Below are 21,921 nucleotides of genomic sequence, written 5' to 3' on the forward strand. Positions count from 1 at the left end.
GAATATTTACAGTGATCATTGGGGCGTGTGTCTGTATTTACAGTGGTCATTGAGGAATGTGTCTGTATTTACATTGATCAATGGGGAGTGTGTCAGTATGTACAGTGATCATTGGGGAGTGTGTCAGTATTTACAGTGATCCTTGGGGAGTGTGTCAGTATTTACAATGATCATTGGGGAGTGTGTCTGTGTTTACAATGATCATTGGGGAGTGTGTCAGTATTTGCAGTGATCATTGGGGAGAGTGTCATTATTTGCAGAGATCATTGGCGATTCTGTCTATATTTACAGTGATAATTGGGGAGTGTGTCAGTATTTACAGTGATCATTGAGGAGTGTGTCAGTATTTACAGTGGTCATTGAGGAATGTGTCTGTATTTACATTGATCAATGGGGAGTGTCTCAGTATTTACAGTGATCATTGGGGAGTGTGTCAGTATTTACAGTGATCCTTGGGGAGTGTGTCAGTATTTACAGTGATCATTGGGGAGTATGTCTGTGTTTACAATGATCATTGGGGAGTGTGTCAGTATTTGCAGTGATCATTGGGGAGAGTGTCATTATTTGCAGAGATCATTGGCGATTCTGTCTATATTTACAGTGATAATTGGGGAGTGTGTCAGTATTTACAGTGATCATTGAGGAGTGTGTCAGTATTTACAGTGATCATTGTGGAGTGTGTCTGTATTTACACTGATGATTGTTGATTGTGTACGTACTTGCAGTTATCATCGGTGAGCCCCTCTCTCTCTCTCTCTGTCTCTCTCTTGTTGGTCTTTCCCTCAATATTTCGCATTGGCTCCCCATCATGCAATGTCTCTCTGAATATCTGTCCCTCACCCAATCACACATCATGATAAACTATATGCTTCACATCAAGACATTGGTCCCAGACACCTCCATTTCCACACATCGTGCTGGACAGCAAAAGAAAGTATAACTCTACCTGTCCGGCTATCGCCAAAAACACGTGCAGGGCAGGAAATGCTCTGGTTAGAAATATAGTAATGCTAAGTCTGCACTATCCACTTCAAACGCTCCCAGTCAGGTACAGCACGAGTTTAGATACAGTTTGAAACTCCGTCTACACTCTCCCCATCAAGCACTCCAAGGATAGGTACAACACGGGGTTATATACAGAGTAAAACTTCCACCACGTGTTCCCATCAAATACTCTCATAAGACCATAAGACCATAAGACATAGGAGCGGAAGTAAGGCCATTCGGCCCATCGAGTCCACTCCACCATTCAATCATGGTTGATTTCAACTCCATTTACCCGCTCTCTCCCCATAGCCCTTAATTCCTCGAGAAATCAAGAATTTATCAATTTCTGTCTTGAAGACGCTCAACGTCTCGGCCTCCACAGCCCTCTGTGGCAATGAATTCCACAGACCCACCACTCTCTGGCTGAAGAAATTTCTCCTCATCTCTGTTCTAAAGTGACTCCCTTTTATTCTAAGGCTGTGCCCCCGCGTCCTAGTCTCCCCTGTTAATGGAAACAACTTCCCTACGTCCATCCTATCTAAGCCGTTCATTATCTTGTAAGTTTCTATCAGATCTCCCCTCAACCTCCTAAACTCCAATGAATATAATCCCACGATCCTCAGACGTTCATCGTATGTCAGGCCTACCATTCCTGGGATCATCCGTGTGAATCTCCGCTGGACCCGCTCCAGTGCCAGTATGTCCTTCCTGAGGTGTGGGGCCCAAAATTGCTCACAGTACTCCAAATGGGGCCTAACCAGTTCAGGTACAGCACAGGGTTAGGTACACAGTAAAGCTCCCTCTATACTGCCCCCATCAAGCACTCCAAGGACAGGTACAACATAGGATTAGATACAGAGTAAAGCTCCCACTACGTGTCCCCATGAAATACTCTCAGTTCAGGTACAGCACAGGGTTAGATACAGAGTAAAGCTCCCTCTACACTGTCCCCATCAACATTCCAAGGACAGCTACAGCATGGGGTTAGATATAGAGTAAAGGTCCCTCTACAATGTCTCCATCAGGCATGCACAGGACAGGAATAGCACGGGTTCAGACACAGAGCAAAGCTCTCCTTACATTCTCCCCATCAAACACTCCCAGGCCAAGCACTACACAGGGTTAGATACGGGGTAATGCTCCCTCCTCACTGTCCCTATCGAACACTCCAAGGACAGGTACAGCATGGGGTTAGATACAGAGTAAATCTCTCTCTCCACTGTCCCCATCAAACACACCCAGGACAGTTACAGCTCGGGGTTAGATAAAGAGTAAAGCTCCCTCTACACTTTACCCAATCAAATTCTTACACTTGTGATCTTTTTTGGCAATTTTCCTTCATAGTCATTGCCTACAGCACAGTCTGAGAGTTAATAATACGTGTGTGTGAGTGTGATTTTGTGCATCGTTTTGTCTGTGCGTGGGAGGTCACAGAATGTAACAGAAGCTTCCATTCCTTGCCTCGTGCTGTCCTGTATTCTCCTTGACATCCAAAGCGTGCCTCCTTTTAAAAGCTTTAATGATTAATACCGACTGTATCCACATGTTTGTCGGTGAGGAAATAGCAAAACCACAGACCATTGGTAGGTTTTTTCAGACTTTACAAATCCGAATGTAGTTTATTTTGTCATGCCTCACTATTGTTTCACTCAGTACACTGTGTGCCTTAATGCTGCAAATGATTTTACAATATCTATTCTGATCAAATTGGCAACATTTCACTGGGTCAATATTCCCAACAATTTCTAAATATTTCCACAAAGCAATCTCTCAGTTTCAACATGAGTTTCCTTGTTTGCTTCGCTCTGGTCTGTGTGGATTCTCTGATAGGTTCCTCGTCCTTACCTTACACATGAGCAGCTGTCCACGTCTCTTGTCCCTGTCCTGCTCCCAAACACGGCTTCCCGTTGAAATAAGGCAAGTGATACAGGAGCGGTTCAGTGGCTGCAGAAGATGAATCCTGACCCTGATCCAGCTGTGTCAGTTTGCTGGGTAAACCCTACTCTCCAGTGACAGTTTAAACAGGGATTTTGTTGTTAGAAGTCAAAGTGTTAATCAGTCACTCTCTGTTCTCTGCCACCATGTTTGCCTGTGTCTGTGTGTTTTTTGTGTTCATGTTTTGACAAGTGCCAATTTACCGTAATGCTGCAGCATAAATACTTGTTTATGAATCTCAAACTGCCTGTGTCCATTGCAAATCCACAATCATTTTAAATTGGTGAATCTTTCCCCATCTCTCTGTGCCTCTCGCTTTGTTACATATTTGCTCAATATTTCCATCTCCGTCCCAGGGTTGTACATTAATTTGATGCCCCAGAGAAAATATAATGGTCAGTGATTTCCTGGGCTTTTACAAACATTCTGAGTGAGGGAGGGAGAGACAGGCACAGCAAGGAAAGTTTATTTATTATTCACATGTAAGCTTACATTCACACTGTAAAAGTTCCCTAGTCGCCACACTCCAGCGCCTGTTCGGGTACCGTGAGGGAGAACTTAACGTGGCCAATGCACCTCACAACGAGGTTGAGCAAGAGTAACAAATAGGGACAGACACACCAAAAGTATGACAGAGAGAGACAGAAGGATATTTATCGAGATATGCAGGGAAGAGAAGGATGCCATTTTTTCAATCCAGTTACACCATTCAGTGACCTGAAGGCTGACCTGTGAGATAATTCCACATAACAACCTTTGGCCCAATATCTCTTGATACCTTTGGAGAACAAAAATCTCCCATTGAAATTGGAGCAACTAATCAAGTATTAATTCGCAAATGTGAGAGGGTTTACAGACTCGCATGTTCAAATCCACTGTTTATGTCTTGTCCAAACTGTCAGACTCAGAGAAACATTGCGCTTGTTTGAGGACAATTATTTGATTAGATATGATAAACACTGCAACATGAAGGATCCAAGCTGATTGAGTGTTAATTTTGAAAACGTCCCTCATGACAACCTGTTCAAGAAGGTGAAGACGCACAGGATCAGAAGTAAGCTGGCAAGATGGACACAGAACTGGCTCGGTCACAGAAGACAGAGGGTAGTAGTGGAAGGATGCATTTCTGAATAGAGGCCTGTGAGAGGTGGCGTTCCACAGGGATCAGTGCTGGGACCTTTGCTATGTGTAATCTATATGTAATGATTTGGAGGAACATGTAACTGGTTTGATTAGTAATTTTGCAGACGACACAAAGGTTGGTGGAATTGCGATGAGGACATTCAGAGGATCAGCAGGTTATAGATCACTTGCAAACTTGGGCGGAGAAATGGCAGATGGAGTTTAATCCGGAAAAATGTATGGTAACGCATTTTGGAGAGTCTAATGCAGATGCGAAGTGTACAGTAAATGGCAGAATCCTTAAGAGTATTGAGAGGCAGGGGGATCTGTGTGTAAAGATCCACAGGTCACTGAAAGTGGTAACACAGGTGGAGAAGGCAGTCAAGAAGGCATACGGCATGCTTGTCTTCATTGGCGGGCATTGAGTTTAAAAATTGGCAAGCCATGTTGCAGCTTTATAGAACCTTAGTTAGGCCACACTTGGAATATAGTGTTCAATTCTGGTCGCCAAACTACCAGAAGGATGTGGAGGCTTTGGAGAGGGCACAGAAAATATGACTAAGGATGTTGCCTGATATGGAAGAAGGCATTAGCTATGAGGAGAAATTAGAGAAAATTGATGTGTTCTCAGTGGAACAACGGAGGTTGAGGTGCGATCTGAAAGAAGTCTACAAGATTGTGAGGGGCATGGAGGGAATAGATAGTCAGAAGCGTTTTCCTAGGGTGGAAGATTCAATTACTTGGGGGCAGAGGTTTAAGGTCCGAGTGGCAATTATAAATGAGATGTACGAGGCAAGCTTTTTTTTACACAGAGGGTGGTGGGTGCCTGGAACTCGCTGCTGGAGGAGGTTGTGGAAGCAGATACGATAGTGACACTTAAGGGGCATCTTGACAAATAAATGAATAGGATGGGAATCGAGGGATTTGGCCCGAGAAGAGTAGGGGGCTTTAGTTCAGTCGGACAGAATGGTCAATGCAGGCTTGGAGGGCCGAAGGGCCTGTTCCCGTGCTGTAAATTTCTCTGTTCTTTTTTCTTTGTTTTCTGATGACAACCGCATGATAGGAAAGAGGATGGAGATTTGTCGACTTCAGGAGGATATCGTCAGTCTGGTGAAATAGTGCAGCACTCTCACCCATTCTCTGAGTCTCTCTCAGTCTCTCTCTCTCTCTATCTAAATATCTCATTCTCTCTCTCTCTCTCTCATGCACAGATTGTGGGTGTGTTCCTCAATTTCATAAATTCTGAACGCCATGCAACCCCGTAAAAAACTTGCAGCGAGTCTCCACAACGTGGGGAGCGGAGCGAGAAAGGAATTGTGTTACTGATCTCACTGTGGACTAAACATTGATTCTGTCTGTCTTCAAAACTGTTCCCATGCCTGTTGACACATAATTGCTTTAGATTAAATTAAAACTGACCTGCACATTTACCCAGTTGCTTTCTGTTAACTCCCCTGGATTCCACAAACACCAGCCTTCAAAATTACCAGCTCTCCCTTCCTCGCCACCGCTCTCCCTCCCTCGCCCTGTCTCTCCCTCCATCGCCCCTGCTGTCCATCCCTCACCGCATCTCTCCCTCCCTCGCACCGCCTCCCCCTCCCACACTCTTTCAATCCATTTGTTGACCCGTCGCTCGCTCCCTCTACCCATCTCTCCCTCAGTCGCGCTGTCTCTCTGTCTCCTGCCCCGTCTCTCCCTCCCTCGCCCTGTGTCTCCCTCCAGCGCCCCTTCTCTCCCTCCCTCTCCCTCTCTCGCTCCCTCTCTCCCTCCTTCGCCCCCTCCCTCCCTCGTCTTCCCTCACCCTCCGGCGCCCCCTCTCTCCCTCCCTTGCCCCCTCTCTCCCTCCCTCACCCCTCTCTCCCTCCCATGCCTCTCCGTCTCTCGCCCCCTCTCTCCTTCACCCCCGTCCCTCATCTCCTCTAAGCCTCCCTCGCCCCTTCTCTCCCTCCCTCACCCCTTCTCTCCCCTTGCCCCTTCTCTCCCTCCCTTGCCCCTTCTCTCATTCTCTCGCCCCTTCTCTCCCACCCTCATTCCTCCCCTGCTTCTCTCGCTCCGCCTGTCTCCCTCGCTCCATCCCTCCCTCCATCACCCCGTCTCTCCCCACCTCACCCTGTTTCTCCCTCGCCCCATCTCTCTCTCTCTTCACCCTGTCTCTCCACCTCTCTGACGCTTATCCATTCATTATCCTAGCCTCCCACCCTGTCTAGTTTCATCCCATTTCATAGATCGCCTTCCTCCCTCCCTCTCTCCCTCCTTATCTCCCTCTATTTCTCTCACACAAACACTCCACATCTCAACACGTTCTTTTCCCATTATAAGGTTTCAGATTTGGGGCCAGTATTAGTTGGAGACTTGTCACAATTAAATCTTTTTTATTAGTGCGCTAAGAGATGATGTGTTTGTATGTGCTGCAGTGTCTGAATTGCCTGAGATGCCCCATTGTTTCAAAATGTTTTGTCAGTTTGAGGAGCTGCATTGGATTGAGGGATGGAAATTTTTTTTGGAAATGAAGTAGTTCCAGATATTTGATTCGTTGAATTTTGCAATTTATGCTCAGCCATAACACACTCATATCACAAAATTGAATGCCTACAGTTACAGACCGCACAGAGAGAGAAACACGGTAATAATTGAAACTCAATTACTGAAATGTCACCGTCGAGTGACAGATATCACTGGAACAACCTGAGACCTCGAGATGACACTGATGGTGTTTGAGTGGACAGCGTCTTTCCTCTTATTATTAGTTGATAAATGTGATCAACAGAATCCAGTGTTTGGAAAGAGGTAACTCAATCTAAAAAAAATCCGTCACTGAATGCAATGTCGTAACCTGTTTGTTCATGTTTTTAAAAAAAAATCACACCATGTTCCTATCTCAATGCCCCTGAGGTGATTCTGCAGTGTATCAATTAAAAGCTTTGAGAATATGTAACCTCAGAGTGTAAAGACACAGAGACCGCCAGCAGCACGAAGGGGCTCATCGCCTCACCCTGATCATGTTGGATCCAACTGACGTGGCCGAGAAAGTATTCTACCCAATCATTGCCATTGTTGGTCTTCCTGGTAAGTGACTGGAACCATTGAAGTTGTGTAAATGTGTGTCTGAGCCGCTCTCTGATTGTAAACGCTGACTGAAATTGGTCCATGCTGATCTTGTGTTCACTGTTACACAGACACCAGGTGAATGATTAAATTCATTTCAATCAAATGTCTTATATATCTCTATATTTGTAAACCTTTTCATGAATAGAAATATGTCTGTTACAAACTGATGGGCAGACTGATGCATTTAGTGTAATCGTGCAAATTGTTAGATTAGACTTCCGCGAAGGCAATCTCGCTGAAATAACATTTAGTAAAAGTAGGAATAAAATCAGACTTTGTGTGTGGATCACGAACTGCAGTGGAATATCTGACAACCGTGAACAAGTATTGCAGGATGTTTCTGCCAGTGTAGAATTATACTGATTGTGGTTCTTTCAGCAGCGTCAGGTATCTGATCTAAGTATCCATCTATTTCAGGAAATATCTGTCCATGTAAAATTGTGTCCATGTAAACCCCATGTGTGGGACAAGAACTGGAATGAAATTCATAGCTCTGTCTTCTATTGAAAAGGGAACAAGTGTCAGCTAATTCCTGACATTTAAACAACCCAACCACAACCGGGCAGAATTTTCCGCTTTTTCCAAAAACAATTGTGATTTGTCCACATTTCTATAATCTAGACATGAACTCCAATATTTTTTTCCTGATTATTATTGTTCTTTTTAAACTGTGTTGCTGCTTCAAACTAGTTGTGAATCTGATCCCTGAATGCTTAAATTCCTCGAAATAATTCAGACACTCTTGACTTCTATGGAGTGGTTGGAAAACATCATGTTCTGATGAGTGTGTTTCGTGGAATTAATTTCAATCCCAATTTACATGTTTATAATTCATTATTATTGAGTTATTGTATTTAGTTTCTTCCATTATGATAATTCTCATTCTCAGTTTGGATTATTTCATAAATTTTGAAATTATAATTTTGCTTCCGGAGTCAATATTGTTGATGTAAATGGTGATCCACAGTAAACCCAGTGCTGATCATTGTGGAAACCCCTTCCCACCTTCGAGTGTTGTCCAAACCTATGTGTTTTAACTTCTGTCACGATTAAGGAGAGTGATCCTTCCAAAAGTGCTGTATTTGTGGGAAAACTGTTCTTGATCATGACTGTTTTTTCAGTGCAGTTTCAGACTCGAATCTCCCTACTCTGTGCAATGCAGAGGTCCCAATCGTGAATCTCATTGAAAACCCAGGGGGCGGGTTCCATTCACACTGGAGTCTGACAGTTCTGGAACTCTGCGCATCTGCAGTGGTCTCGATCTGTCAGTCTCCCCATTTGCTGGCCAGCTCGATCACTGGCCAGCCCAGGACCCCCGCAGTGATCCCCTCCAGCCCCCCCCCCCCCCCGCGGCCCGATCTCGGCCCCCACAACAATTCCTGGGCCAGCCCTGACCCCCTTCCCCCCATCCCATAGCCCCCCATTGTTCAACCCATCCCACCCCCCAGTCGTGGCGATCCCTCTACGTCCTCACGCCGGGAGACCCCCCCCCCCACCCCCCAGGGTCCGGAGGCAGACGTCCCCGCCGGCAAACCACCATGCCCCCCATCCCCCTCCTCCCCCCCGCAGCCTGCCCCGATCGCTGGACTCCCTCCAGCCAGAACAATCGCAATGCACAGTGGCAGTGGGACCCCCCCCCCCATCTCCACCGATCACCCCTAGGCCCTACGCACAATATGCCTCGTCCCCTTGCCACTGCCCGAAGGTTCTCCCATGGTCACTTTGCCCCTTGGGCAGTGCCAGGGGACACAGACTGCCACTGCCAACGTGCCCATGCCCAGGGGGCACCACCCACTGCCGCCTAATCCCTTGCGGGGCCCCGATTACCCTCCCTTCCTCCTGGCGGGGTCTCCCGCTAGTTCCCCGAATGTGGGGAGCTACTCTAAACTGCGCTGGAATAAAGTACTCCTGGCAAGGTTGGGAGATTCTATTGAGCCCGGAAAGTACCCGATAATCACATGCAAAACACATTTAAACCACATTTTAAAAAGATTCAAATAGACTTATCGTTCTTCCCGTCGGTTTTCAGCGTGATTTGGACTGTGATTGTTCCCCGCTCTGGGAGAGGTGCATGTGTTCCCGGTGGATGCGCAAATCCCGGAAAAAGGCCGACGATGCGATTCACCCGACCGGATCAACCAGAAAAGTTGTGGGTCATGATGGGAGAATCGGGCCCAAAGACAACAAGTCGGCCTTAAATACATAAACACAATTCATTTCATTCTGTAGCTACCTCAGCAACAGTAAATACTTGCAATGCCTCAACCAAATACTCACTATATTTTCGTTGACTTCAGTTTGACTACCACTTGCAATTAAAACCTGGCCCGGATTTTGTTGTCACATGGATTGAGTTCTTTGTTCTCATTTACTTCGAGATATTGTCTCTTCTTGTGAGCTTGATTTCCGGGTTCTTCACACTGCCTTTCTCAACAAGCACTTTGTGTTAGCAGAGTTAAAATTGCAAATGTTACTTGGTAACCAGCCAATAAATTGATCAGAACCCCAACTGCATTGTTCGATTAGGTCAATCAAATCCAAGCAGAATAGTATAATTGGTCAATTCAGGCCTCATCATCTCTGGACACCTTAAGCACATATTGTTTACATTCCAGTGCCCAGCTAAGGAACATTGGCTCCCAAAAGTCTATACAGACCTCATCCCTGCCAAGGACACCCTTTTGAATCTGACACCTCTGTCCTTTGACAAATTCCAGGCCACTGGCCACAAGAAAATCCCAGCATAGTGAAAATAAACGCAACTTAAACCAAAAAAATCAGGTTTGTTTGATTGAAGATCTTTCAGCATATTAGAAGGTAAAACTCGATTCAGCCACAGGAGCAATTAGAGTGAGTCCCATTAATTCCTATTCCCTGTGTTCTGTTTTCGGAGCAACTTGTTGTCCATTCTATTGCTTGTCTTCTAACTCCATTTGCTCTGTCATTACTCATGATTCTGTGAAGTGTTAACTTACTGAAGACATTTAGAAACTCAAGGTGTCTGACATGAATCGTACTAATCTCATCTATTATTCCTTATAATTGCCCAAATAGTTCAAAAAAATCTGTAGAGAATGATCTTAATTTTCGATAATCTGCTGAATACTCATTATCATAGTCTGTGTTACTTGATTTGTTTTTTACTCTTTTGAAGTTGGTTCAATTATTTATGTTCACACTGTTGAGGTTGTGACTGGACCATTGTTCCTAAGAATCTTGTTTATTTTCTGTTTAAGACACAACAATAACGTACACCGTCTATTACTTTCCAATCCTGTGGTTCACATCTGATGATCAGGTGGTTAAGAAGGCATACATGATCGTTGTCTTGATTAGCAGAGGTACACAAGACAGGAGCAGGCATGTTACGATGGAACCAGATCAAACGTTCATTTGGCCTCAGCTAGAGTATTGTGTGGATTTTTGCTGGCCACACCAGAAGGATCACATGATTGCCCTGTAAGGGACCCAAATGAGATTCACCAGGCTGTTGCCTGGGCTGGAGTGATTCTGCAGTGAAAAGAGGCTGGGTCGGTTCGGGTTGCTTCCCTCAGAATAGGGAATGCTGAATGTGAATGTCACTGTGGTGTACAAAATAATGAGGGACAAAGATAGGATAGTTTGGAAGAAACTTTTCCCCTTAGGAGAGGGATCGATATCCAGGATTTAAGGAACAGTGGATTTAGAAGGGATTTGAGGGGAAAATAAATGTTCCATTGTCGTGCCAGAAATCCTGCTGGCCTTCCTGTCCGTATCCTGCATAATCTTGTACACCTCGATCAGGTCGCCCCTCAATCTTCGCTGCTCCAACAAAATCGATCCAAGTCGACACAATCTCTCTTCATAACTGAAATTTCCCATCGTAGGCAGCATCTTGGTAAATCTCCTCTGCACCCCGTAGAAACTAGAAGCAGGTGTAGGAGCGTACTCCACCATTGATTTGGACCATGACTGATAATCAAATTCAATACCTTGATCTCCCCTCCCGCCCTCCCCCATATGCCTTGATCCCTTTGGGCCCTCGAGAAATATCTAATTTCTTCCTGAAATCAGACAACGTTTTGGCCTCAACTGCATTTGGAGGTAGTGACTTACACTCATTCACCAAACCTCAACTCAGTTCTAAAAGGATTACCCCTCATCCTCAAAATATGACCCCTAGTTTAGGACTCCTCCACAGTAGGGAATATTCTTTATGCATCTACTCTAATTAACCCTGTCATAATTTTGTAATATTCTGTGAGATCCCCTCTCATTCTTTTAATCTCCTGTTAATACAATCTGAATCAATTTGGTGGTCACTTTTTTCTAATGTGTTGGTGTGGACTCCATGAGCAGAAGCTCTCCGTCTATGCTGTATAATTCTATGATTCTATACCTCTCCCTCATGGTTCTCCTCATTTTCTCTCACTCTCTCCTTTCCTCCATGTCATCCAATCAGGCAGAAAAAACGAAAGGAGGAAAGAGAGTGATCTTCAAAGGGATTCTTCTAAAACTGTATTAAAATGCCAGCCCTCCTCCATCCTGCTCATTCCCTGCCTCAATCCCCCTCAATGTCCAGATGCTGTTTAACTCTCTCTTTCAGTTAGGGAAGGGGCTGCTGATTCCTTCCTGACATTATTTAAATCCTCCCAGGATGTTTCTCCACACGTCAGACTATCAGACAGGGTTTGAGTGGAGCTGCAGCCAGTGATTACACGCTGCGGATCCTCACATCTTGCCTCTCTTTCTCAAATCATCTCCCTCATCACCACCTCTGTTTTAAACTTCTACTCCCCTGTGTCTGTTTCACCCCCTCCTTCCTTTCACTTCATCTGCCAGTATTTCTCTCAATCATTGTAACGTTGTATGTTATTATTAAGGTCTTAATCCCTGCACCCACCCCCACCACCTCTTACTCCATCCATCACTTCTCTCTGTCGATATTTCTGTTTACTTCCCTCTTGATCATGTGATGTATGTTGAAAGGATTGATGCAATATTTCTGAACCACATTGCCAAAAACCACAAATCATATTACTGTGAGGGGTGGGAAGAGACACAGCATCTGAGGGTCTCCAGAGTGGGGTAAGCGCCCATCTTCCGGTCTCTGGAGAATAGCCTCAGTCAGAGCCCTCTGGAATTCCTTACTTACGCAAATACATCGATAAATGAACAAATGAAATTAAATTAAATAATAAATAAATAAATAGATCAATAATGATTGGGAGACTCATTTACAGAAAAGTTCTACCAAAGGAATGGACACAGTTGTTCCCAGTTTAAAGAAGGGAGTTTACTCTTTCTGTTACTGAGGCGAAATGTATCCAAACTCAGTATACACGTGGTGTTGATTGGCTGGTGGGGAGGATTACACCAGGTGGGAGGCTGAGGGAATGAAATGTGTCTCCTTGTCCTCTGCAGAGATAACCACTTTACTGCACATGGGATCTGGCTCTGATTACAAGTCACGCAAGAAAACTGGAGAGAGAAAGAGGGAGAGATGTTGGAGGGAGATCAACAGAATTCGGGAGAAGGAGAGGGAGAAACCGAGAAATGCTGTAAGAGTGGAAGAGAGATAACGGTAGAAACAGTAAAAGAGAATTGTTGGAGAGAGAAAGGCAAATGAAGGGAGAAAGCTGGAATAAAAGTGAAGAATGGAAAAAGATTGGAGGGACAGAAATCTGGAGATGGGGAAGAAAAGTGAGGAGAGAGAGAAAGAGATTGGCAAGAGACAGAAGGAAGAAAAGGGGAAAACGTAGATAGAGGCAGAGAGGACAGATAGAGGAAAGAGAGACAGATAGAAAAAGGAATCTGGGAACGAGAATCAGAAAACATGGGTCGGGGAGGAACCTAATGGGGATGAAATTTGGAAAAGGAAAAATAAATAGAATAATCCTGAGGTGAAATCCAACTCCATCAGCTGTTCAGTCGAGGGAAGTGTTCAATCCGGGATGGGCTTTGACAAATGGTGGCAGGAAGGAATGGCGGATTCTATTGCCAACTCTGGTATAATTCTGTCCAGTTTGGGTATAATTTGGAAACCTGCCCTGTCTGCGTTAATTCTTTAAAACAGATCACCTGGGAAATCCAAACGCTCATGAATACTTGAATGATCAGAACTTGCAGTTTTCCTCCATCAAACTGAGAGATGTGTAATTCGCACCAATCTACCCCTGCTTAACCACCGGTGTTACATTGGTTACTTTCCAATCTGCAATGTTAATCTCTAACACAACTCCTCCAACAACACCCCGTCACCCCGGGAACCCCTCCCCATTGGATTGATGCTGAAATCCTCTCCTTACTGTCTGTTCCGACATGGAGAATGTTTACTCACTAAATTCCCGACTCTTATCCCTTTTTCTCTGTTAGTTAATTTACTGGGAATTGTGATCCTGAGTCGGGGAAAGTGTGGCCTCTCCAACTGCACCACTCGCTACCTGGTGGCCATGGCAGTGGCGGATCTACTATTCATCATCATTAGCCCCATTCTCAACTACATCAATAATTATTATTTCCCACAGAATTTTCTGGACCTCACCTCTGTGTGTCGTGTTAAACATGTCCTGTTGACAGCAGTCAGAGACTGTTCTGTCTGGTTCACCGTCACTTTCTCCTTTGATCGATTTGTGGCCATTCGCTGCCAGAAACTGAAAACTAAATATTGCACCGGGAAAACTGCGGCAGTGGTTCTGGCAACAATCGGCATCCTGCTCGCCGCAAAAAACATCCCCATCTACTTTATAAATGAACCTGACTGGATAATCGACAATGTCCAGTGGTTCTGTCTGACAAAGGCAAGCTATTGGACTGATCCCTGGTGGGTTGGATATTCCTGGTTTGATCAGGTTTTAACCCCATTGCTCCCATTCGGTTTAACCCTGTTGATTAACGGTCTGACAGTCAGACACATTTTAGTGACAAGTCGTGTCCGGAAGGGACTAAGGGCTCAGAATAAGGGAGAAAATCGCAGAGACCCCGAGATGGAGAGCAGAAGGAAGTCAATGATTTTACTCTTCAGCATATCCGGAGCTTTCATTCTCCTCTGGTCTGTGACTGTTATATTTTTTATCTATGCGACAGTGAAAGGATTAATTTCCATCACTGTTCATGAAGTTACATTTCAAAATGCCGGATTAATGCTGCAGGATTTAAATTGCTGCACAAACACATTTATTTACGTAGTGACTCAATCCAAATTCAGGGAGCAGATCAGAATCGCGGTGAAATATCCGGTTACATCAATTATTCAATTAATGAAGAAACCCAACTGACTGTCAGCCAATCAGATACCCGGATCACTAACTGGCCGCCTGAGCCAATCAGAGACTGGGATCACGAACTGACCGCCTCAGCGAATCAGAAAGTGAATTGCAAACTGACCATCTCAGCCAATCAGAAAGGAAATTACCAACAGATCGCTTCAGCCAATCAGAAAGGAGTTTGCCTACTTGTCGCCTCAGCCAATCAAAGTCTGGATTGCTCACTCACCACCTCAACCAATCAGAGACAGGGTGGCAAAAATGACAGCCACAGCCAATCAGAAACTGGATTGCTAAACAGCCACGTCAGCTAATTAGAGGCCAACCGACTGCCCGTATCGGCCAATCAGCAACGCCGCAAACTGAATGACAGCCAGGTGCGCTAATGACTGTTCTCCGCACGTTGACTGACAGCGAGCCCACCAATCAGAGACTGATGTTGCTGACTGACGGCCATGTCAGCCAATCAGAACACAAGCAGCTAACGGTCCACCCCAGAACAAATCCAGGAGCTCAGCTCGCTGAGAGACAGACATTTCGACCAATCAGGGAGCTGGCGTGTGTGTGTGTCGATCAGTGTGTATGACTGTGTGTGTATCAATGTATATCTATTACTGTGTGTGTCAGTATGTGTGCCAGTGTGCATCTGGGTGTGTGTATATCACTGTGTATCTGTGTGTGTGTATGTTTGTGTTTCTGTGTGAATCGGTGTGTGCTTCTCTGAGTGTGTATCTGTGTATGTGTATCTGCGTGTATATCGTGTGTGTGTATCAGTGTGAATCTATGTGTGCGTATACATCAGTCTGTATATGTGTGTGCGTATATCACTGTGTATATCTGTGTGTGTATGTGTTCATGTGCGTATCTGTACATCAGTGTGCGTGTGTATATCAGTGTGTGTGTTTATGTGTGTATCTGTATATCAGTGTGCGTGTGCATATCAGTGTGTGTCAGTGTGTGTGCATTATTGTGTGTTTAGCTCTGTGCATATCAGTGTGTGTACATCTGTGTGTATCTCAGTGTGTGTGTGTATCAGTATGTATCAGTGTGGACCTGTGTGTGTGTCTCTATGCGTATATCAGTGTGTATCTATATGTGTGCATCTGTGTGCATGTGGATAACTTTGAGTATCTGTGTGTGTATGTAGCAGTGTCTATCTGAGTGTGTGTATGTCAAATGTGGCTGTGTGTGTACATGTGTGTCTATCTGTGTGTATATCAGTGTGTATATGTGTGAGTGTACATGTGTCAGTGTGTATATGTCTGTGTGTGTATATCAGTAGAAATCTGTGTGCATATCAGTGTGTTTGTGTGTGTTGGTGTCTGTCAGGAACTGTCGATCCTTTCTGAAACTTTTCATCCTCTCTCTGAAACTTTCCACCTTTGCTTTGAAACTTTCCATCCTCTTTCTGAAACTTCCCATCCTCTCTTTGAAGCTTTCCATCCTCTCTCCAAAACATTCTATCCTCTCTCCAAAACATTCCATCCTCTCTCGGAAACTTTCCATCCTCTCTCGGAAACTTTCCATCCTCTCTCCAAAACATTCCACCCTCTCTCGGAAACTTTCCATCCTCTCTCGGAAACTTTCCATCCTCTCTCAGAAACTTTCCATCCTCTCTCGGAAACTTTCCATCCTCTCTCGGAAACTTTCCATCCTCTCTCAGAAACTTTCTATCCTCTCTCGGAAACTTTCCATCCTCTCTCGGAAACTTTCCATCCTCTCTCGGAAACTTTCCATCCTCTCTCGGAAACTTTCCATCCTCTCTGGGAAACTTTCCATCCTCTCTCGGAAACGTTCCATCCTCTCTCAGAAACTTTCCATCCTCTCTCTCTGACTTTCTATCCTCTCTCACTAACTTGATCAAAATTTTCAACGAAGTGACAAAGATGATTTATGATGGTAGAGCAGTGGATGTTGAGTACATGGACTTCATTCAGGCCTTTGAGAAGGTCCCTCATTGCAGACTGGTGCAGATGGTGAAGTTGCGTGGGATCAGAGGTGAACTGGCAAGATGGACACAGAACTGGCTGGGTCATAGAAGATGGAGGGTAGCAGTGGAAGGGTGTGTCTCTGAATGGAGGGCTGTGACAAGTGGCATTCCTCAGGGATCAGTGCTGGGACCTTTGCTGTTTGTAATATATATAAATGATTTGGAGGAAAATGTAACTGGTTTGATTAGTAAGTTTGCAGACAACAGGTGTATTAGCAGATAGCGATGAGGACCATCAGAGGATACAGTACGATATAGATCGGTTGGAGACTTGAGGAGAGAGATGGCAGATGGAGTTTAATCTGGACAAATGTGAGGTAATGCATTTTGGAAGGTCTAATACAGAGAGAAAATATGCAGTAAATGGCAGAATCCTTCAGAGTATTGATAGGCCAATGGATCTGTGTGTAAAGGTACACAGGTCACTGAAAGTGGAAATGCCAGTGGAGTAGATAGTCATGAAGGCATATGGCATGCTTGCCTTCATCAGCCGGGGCATTGAGTTTAAAAATTGGCAAGTAATGTTGCAGCTTTATAGCAACTTAGTTCAGCCGCACTTGGAATATAGTGTTCAATTCTGGTCGCCACACTACCAGAAGGATGTGGGGGCTTTGGAGAGGGTACAGAAAAGATTTATCAGGATTTTTCCTGGCATGGAGAGCATTAGCTATGAGGAGAGGTTGGAGAAACCTGGTTTGTTCTCACTTGAATGACAGAGGTTGAGGGGCGACCTGATAGAAGTCCACAAGATTATGAGGGGCATGACAGAGTGGATCGTCATAAGCTTTTTTCCCAGGGTGGAAAGAGTCAATTACGAGGGGGCATAGGTTTAGGGTGTGAGGGGTAAGGTTTAAAGATGTTTGAGGCAGGTTTTTCACACAGAGCGTGTTGGGTGCCTGGAACTCGCTGCCGGGGGAGGCAGTGGAAACAGATTCGATAGTGACTCTTAAGGGACGTCTTGACAAATACATGAATAGGATGGGAATATGGTTGCACGGAAGGATAGGGTTCTTTAGTTCAGTCAGGCACCATGGTTGGTGCAGGCTTGGAGGGCCGAAGGGGCAGTTCCTGTGCTGTGATTTTTTTGTTCTTTGATCTCTCTGAAACTTTCCATCCTCTCTCTGAAGCTTTCCATCCTCTCTCTGAAACGTTCTCGCTGCCTTTATTTTCCTCCATCTCCTTATATTTTTTCTCTCTTTTTCTGCCTTTTTTTCCCACTTTTTTATTTTCTCTCCTCTTTTTGACTTTAATTCCATTTCATCATCTATATTTAAATGTACCTCGACTTTCTCTCGCACAATTGAGTTATCCTTCTTTTCCTCTATTTTTTCTTTCTCTCACTGAATATCTGCCATCCTCTATGTATTTTCAGATCCCTCTTTATCCCCAAATGTCTTTTTCTTTCTCAATCTCACTTTCCCTCTCTCCCTCTTTCTCTATCATTCGCTCTTTCCCTATCTCTCTCTTTCCGTATCTCCCTTTCTCTTTCCATATGTGCCTCTCTTTCCCTCTCTCTCCCTCTTTCCCGATCTCCCTCTCTCGTTCTTGATTTCCCTCTCGCTTTCCCTATTTCCCTCTCTATTTCCCTCTCACTTTTTCTATCTCCCTCTACCTTTCCCAATCACTCTCTCTCTTTCACTATCGCTCTCTCTTTTTCCTGTATCTATTAACCTTATCGTTCTCCAACATTCATTCACCCTTTACCTATTCATCACGTTCCCCCCAACTTCCCCTCTCCAACCCCCCGCTGACTCAAACGCCTTTTTACTCAAATTCTGTTTTCCTGAAACTTTTTTTTCCCAAAACTATCTTCTTTTTTCTCCCCTCTGTTCCCCTCTAATTTGCTCCACACCCCCACACCAGCTGAATCACCCTAAATCCATCACTGTTCCCTTCAATGTGTCTCTATTTCATACAGCGCCCCCCCCCCCCCCCCCCCGCAAATCGAACCCCTCTCTAATTCTCAACAACCCACTCCCTGATTCCCTTTGAGACTCTCCAAATCGACCTGTCCCCTAAATCCCTTGAGGTTCCCCTCCAATCCATCTAACTCCCCCCAAATCCCTCTCTAAGCCCCCAAAATCGCTTTTAAATCAGTCACCCTGAATCCCAAATCCCCCGTAATCCATCTAAATTCTCTTCCTAAATTGCTCCAAATCCACCACCTTAAATCCCTCTCTAATTCACACCCTGAATTCATTTAATTCCCACTCGCAGTCCCTGTGCGCCGCCCCCCCACCCCCGCCCCCACCACCCCTCCAGCCAAATTCCTCTCTCAGGCTTCCTAAAACCAAGTATTTCCCGTGCTGAATCCTCCAATCCGTCCTGCTCCGTTCACTCTCCTCTCCTATATTGCACCCGAGCCTGCCCCACAGTGTCTCTGTCTGCCACCCTCCTTGACACCCTCTGAGCGCCCCCCCCCCCCCCCCCCCACTCCCCACTGTGTCCCCCACCGAAGCCCGCCGCCGCATCTGGCCAAAGCCCGGCCAAATCCAGCCCTAAAGCCCCCAATTCCCTTTCTAAGTCTACCGACATAAATCCTTTACCTTCCAACCATAACTTCCATCCTCCACCCTCAATTCCCACCTCCCTGTTGAATCGATCTCGAAGACACCCCAAATCCTTTTCCACTCTCCCACCTTAAATGCCTCCTAAGACCCCCATTGCAATATTGCTCTAAGCCCCACCTGCCGAATCCCTCAACTTCTCACCACCCCCTCCAAATTCATCTGTATCCCCGCCCCACACTATCCCATCATATCCCTCCAATCCCAAGTTGCCCGCTCCCCCTTAAATCCTCGAAATTCCCATGGTTCACCTCCCTAAGCCGTCCTCTAAATCCCTCTCTCAACCCCTCCCTATCATCCCATGCCCTCAATCCCAAATCGCTCTAAACCCGCAAAATCCCTCCCAACCCTGCCCCACGCTGTATCCCTCATAACCCCCCTTACCCAAATGCTCTGTAAATGCCACCTGCCAAGCCCTAGCCCCACCCCTAAAACCCTCTGAGTTCTGCATAGAGCTGGGAACCAATTCCCCCAGGAACCTCTCTAAGCCCCTTCTGGTTGACTCTCTACGATGCTTGAAATTCTCCCCAATCCTTCCCAAGAACACCTAAATCCCTCTCTAAATCCCCTCCCTCTAAGCGCCCCCCCCCACACATCGCTCTCTCAGCCCGCCACCCTAAAGCTAAGCCCCATTTACCCAATCCCTCTAATTCACCTCCTGAATTCCACACCTTCACTTTACAAACGTCTGAGCACCCCCCATAACTCCCTTTAGGCCTCCCGCTTCCCCAAATCTCAGTAAGCTCCCCACCCCCCGCCATCATCCCGCCCTCTAAACATGCTGAAATCCCACTAAGAACCCAAAATCCCTCCCAAAGCTCCCTATGCCCCACTGAATGCCTGAGAACCCTCCAACCTCTTTCTCTCTACGTCATCCCAAGCCCTCCAAATCCACCTAAGTCCCTCTAAGTCCTCCCCAATTTCTCTCCAAGTCACCACCCCAGCCCCCTAAATCCCTCAAATCCCTCAACTCCCACCTGCCTGTCGAATCGATCTCTAAAACCCCAGAATCCTTTTCTATCCCCCAACATAAATGACTCCTAAGAAACCCCCATTCCAATATCTCTCTAAGTCCACCTGCCAAGTCGCTCTCGTTCTGACCACCTGCTCCAAGTCCATTCATATCCCCGCCCCGCCTCATCCCATCATATCCCTCCAGTCTCAAGTTTCCCCCTCCCCCTCAAATACTCTAACTTCTGCTAGTTCACTCGCTAAGCCACTCTCTAAATCCCTCTCTCAACCCCTCCCGATCATCCCATGCCCTCAATCCCAACCAGCTCCAAACCTCCAAAATCCCTCCCCAAGCCTGCCCCATGCTGCATCGCTCATATGCCCCTCACCCAAATGCTCCATAAGTGCCACCTGCCAGACCCTAGCTCTCCCCCAAATCCCTCTAAGTTCCCCACAGAGTTGGGACACCAATTCTCCCAGGAACCTCTCTAAGCCCCTCCTGATTGCCTCTCTACGATGCTTGAAATTCTCCGCCAATCTTTCTCAAGGCTACCTAAATCCCTCTATAAATCACCTCCCTCTAAGCAATCCCTCATCCCTCTCTCAGCCCCCACCTTAAATCTAAAGCCCATCTACCGAATCCCTCTAATTCTCCTCCTGAATTCCACTCCCCCACCTTACAAACAGCTAAGCACCTCCACCCCCATAACTCCCTCTTGTCCTCCACCTCCCCCGAATCTCAGTTAACCCCCCAATCATCCTGCCCCCTGAATCCTAAGCACGCCAAAATCCCACGAAAACCCTAAAAACCCTATTCCCCCGCTGAATCCCTGATAACCCTCCGAACCTTTCTCTCCCGACGTCACCCCAAACCCTCCAAAACACCTAGCTCCCTCTAAGACCTCCCAAATCTCTCTCCAAGTCACCTACTGCTGCCCATATATCCCTTAAAGTCTCGTCCAAATCCCTAAGTGCCCCTCAAATGGCTTCTAAGACCTCTGTCGAATCCCTCTACACATCCCCCCCTCCCCCCCGCCCCGCCATTCTGGTCACGTATGTGACCGCTCTAAGTCTCTCCAATCCCCCCAACCGCTGAATCCACCTGCAAGCCACCTTAAATATTCAATCTGAATCACTCTTAAAGTCCTGCGCCAAATCCCTCTCAGAGCCCCCCTCTGAATCCCGCTAAACGTCCACTGAATCCAACCTCCCTCGAAGTCCCACCGCTAGATTACGATTCAAGTGTTCCCACCTCATTCCTTTAAGTCCCCCTTGCATCCTAAGACACCTAAATCCCACAACTCCCTAAGCCCCCCCTATATTCCTCTTAAATTCACCAAACCCTTTATGTCCCGCCACTGCTCAGTCCCTCTCTAAAATCCCCCATAAATACCCAGCCCCCAAGTTCCCTCCAAGTCCCCCTCCAAATCTCTACGATCCCTTTCAATCTCTCTCTAACCCTCCCAAGTCCTTCCTAAGGACCCATTAAATCCATCTCTAAATCCCCCGAAATCCCACTAAATTACTCCTAATCCATCATGAACCCCCATCAATCCCACAAAATATCCACTGCTGAAGCCCCCTAACCCCCCCACAAATCTCAAATTTCCCTTAAATTCTGCTCTAAGTCACAGCCCAATCCCTTTAAGCGCTCCCTTTCCGAATCCAAGTCCATCCACCCGAAATCTCTCTCAGGCTCACCTCCTGAATCTCTGTAATTTCCCTGAATTCCTCTTCCCCACTTTAAATCCCTCTAATGCTCCCACATCCTCTATGTCCCCACCACCGAAGCCCTCACTAAATGCCAAGACCCACATGCCTGATCCCTCTAAATCTCTCCACCGAATCCCTCTGTAAGAACGCCGAATCCCTGTAAATTCACCCAAGTCCCGCATTCCCCACAATCCCACTAAATCTCATTCTCCCCTGAGGTCCCTCTAAGGCTTGTCCACTTAGGGGTGAAAACTCTGCCCATTTATAAAAATTAACATTCCCCTGATACTAAGCAATCTGTAGA

This window comes from Mustelus asterias, chromosome 25 (genome assembly GCF_964213995.1).
Source record: "Mustelus asterias chromosome 25, sMusAst1.hap1.1, whole genome shotgun sequence".
NCBI lineage: Eukaryota > Metazoa > Chordata > Chondrichthyes > Carcharhiniformes > Triakidae > Mustelus > Mustelus asterias.